Below are 2,795 nucleotides of genomic sequence, written 5' to 3'. Positions count from 1 at the left end.
ACACACACACACACACACACACACACACACATACACACACACACACACACACACACACACGCATACTCTTGCCATATCATTTACCATCAATCTTACAGAAAAAGCAATTACCTGCAGCCTAGATCTGAAGAACACAAACTTTGAAATAACATTTCCCAACAAGTTTTTGGATGATTCGATTCGAGATTCGGCCCAAAAATCTCTCTAAACACCGCTGAGCACACGCGGAGAGCCGATCAAAGATGGCGCGTCTCACTCGAAGTGATTGTACGACATTTTTCACACCCTTGTCAGCACAATTTTGATCATTTATTTATAGGTCGCTTTTAAGCACAAGGGGGCTATCCCGAAAAAAGCTGTTTTGAGAAAATCAAAAAGGTAAAGTTTTTGGCCCTTGTTCAGTGTCTTTAAAAGACAAGGAGAGTTTTCTCTATAACCAAACAAATATACACACAAACGAAATCAAACTTCTGCTATAGGTAGGGCAATGCCCACTTTTGGTGTAACTTTTGGTGTAGGTGAAGATTTCTGGAAACACCCGAAATCTGGGTTAGTCCGCTTGTCCTTAAAAGCAACTATTTAAGAGACGGGCTGCGTCAAAACTGCCCACCAGGCGTGGCAAGGGGAATAATGATAGCTTCCTTCACAGCAGAAAGAGAGCAGACGTACAGTAAAAATAAGAAACTTTCTGTCGCGAGAATTAAACTCAAGGGAAACTATCAGAGCCGCGCATTTTCGAGAAAAGAAACAACAAAAAACAACAAAAAACGATCAAAGCCGCACACTTTTTGACGATATCGATACAATTAGATCGCTGATTCCATCCAACGGTTACAGTCCCCTTGACCAAATTACTCTGTACAGCCCCCATCCAAATAATATATTCGTCTTTCTGCAGACGTTGAGCGACTTCCGGACCATTTCTAAGTTGAAATTAAAAACACAAACCAAACACAAAGGCGCTTCCGCAAGAAAGGAGGGAGAATGTGTAACAAGCAAATGTACACAGATGGACAAGTCTCACAACTTCAATTTGTATCCTGAATGAGCAAGAAAATGCTGCCCCAACACTTTAAAGATCGCCCCTGTCCTGTAGATGTTTTTATACCTGGAAAACCTATTCACTCAATACAAAATCTAATTGATATATTATTGTCCCAAGCTCAGTAAAACCCTGAGGGTACTTAATTTGTTGGATGATAACTGTTTTGGTCATCGGCTATCTAATTTTATCGATATCGTCAAAAAGTGCACGGCTTTGATAGTGCACGGCTTTAATAATTGTTTTTTTCCCCGAAAGTGCACGGCTTTGATAGCTTTTTCCCGAAAGTGTGCGGCTCTGATAGTTTTTTCCCGAAAGTGTGCGGCTCTGATAGTTTTTTTCCCAAAAGTGCACGGCTTTGATAGTTTTTTTCCCGAAAGTGCGCGGCTCTAATGCTCTCCCACCGTTCTCTGTAAGGACAGAGTGCAGATCAAACGCAATGTTGCTGCACGTTTCGAACAATTATACCGGAATCCGAAACACAAATTTTCAGATTTAAATTAGTTTACATTTTCAAGCTCGGATAAAGAAAATAGAATTAAAAAAAAAAAGTGAATGTGTATCAATAGCGGGGCGTATTGTGCTTCTATTTTTAAGAGTCCCAAATCAGCGCATCTTCAAGAGTGGTCTTTAATGGGTTAAAATAAAAATGAAATGGTCACAACCAAAAATTCGTCATTCAAAATATGTTTTGATATTAACCTTGTGGCGATACGGTCCCTTAACAATAAATATTACTGCTAAATATAGATTGCTGTGTACCGTCCGTAGATAGTAAAATATCTTGCATCTTCGTGCTTTGTCGAATGACAGGAATGTGTGTCTTGAATGAGTAAAAATAACAATGAAATGGCCACACCAGAAATTCGTCGTTCGAATTTTTGGATATAAACCTGCTGGTTATACGGTTCCTTAAATACAATACATGTGGGTGGTTGGCGGGTGCTTTGGTTTGGTTTGCTTTTTCTTTCCCATCAAACATCTATCGTCCTTATCTCCCCTCCTTTTTTTTTGGTGTTTGTTACTCTCTTGTAACACCTGATCTAATCTTCGGCTCTTATATGACCTTATGCAGTTGCGAGCGGCTTAAAACCTCTACTAAAACTAAAACTAAACCTCTAATCTTCGGCACTTATATGACCTTTTTGTGTTGCAATTGCCGTAAAACTCTTGCTAAAACTTTAAAAAACACAATAATAAATTATATTACAGCTAAATATAGCTTGCCGTGTGTCCGTAGAGAGGAAAAAAGAACCGAGGTAAAATGTCCATCCAACAGGTAATGACGTAATGTCCGGTGTGGCGTTGTGGCTGGATTATCCAATAATAGCACGACACATGGTCACATGGTCACTCGCTCCTCTGACCACTCGCGCGTCATCACATCACGACCTGGACGGGGAACGTCACCACTTACTCCAGGAAATCTCCGCCAATCACATTACGCTTAGGCATCACGTGATTTCTTTTTTTTTTTCTTCTTTAGTAGTAGTGGTGAGTGGTCACTCCAGGAGGTGGAGGGTTGATGTCGCGACTGCCTGGCAGTGTAGTGTGAATGCTTAGAGTTTGGTGGGTGGTCACAGAAGGAAGGAAAAGCAGAGGGAGGGAGAGAGAGAGAGGGAGGGAGAGGGAGAGAGTGGAGGGTGACTCTGACGGAAGCGACGTTCATCGCTCGCGCGCGCGTGTGTGCGCGTGTCTCAGATAGAGAGAGAGGGAAGGGGAAGAAGGGAGAGAGATTGGGTGGAGAGAGAGA

The 2,795-nt window shown here is 41.7% G+C and overlaps 1 long non-coding RNA gene across 1 annotated transcript in view; it reads right to left on the bottom strand.

The window, feature by feature from the left end:
- The window catches only part of LOC118477441, a 12,971-nt gene extending 10,231 nt beyond the window's left edge, over window positions 1-2,740 (bottom strand). Inside the window, exon 1 of the long non-coding RNA XR_004858383.1 lies at window positions 2,253-2,740. This is a non-coding gene — a long non-coding RNA (uncharacterized LOC118477441). The remainder of the gene's footprint in view (window positions 1-2,252) is intronic.
- Between the last annotated feature and the right edge of the window lie 55 nt (window positions 2,741-2,795).

Source organism: Aplysia californica, unplaced genomic scaffold (assembly GCF_000002075.1).
Source record: "Aplysia californica isolate F4 #8 unplaced genomic scaffold, AplCal3.0 scaffold00099, whole genome shotgun sequence".
Lineage (NCBI taxonomy): Eukaryota > Metazoa > Mollusca > Gastropoda > Aplysiida > Aplysiidae > Aplysia > Aplysia californica.
This window is presented reverse-complemented; position numbering and strand designations above follow the sequence as displayed.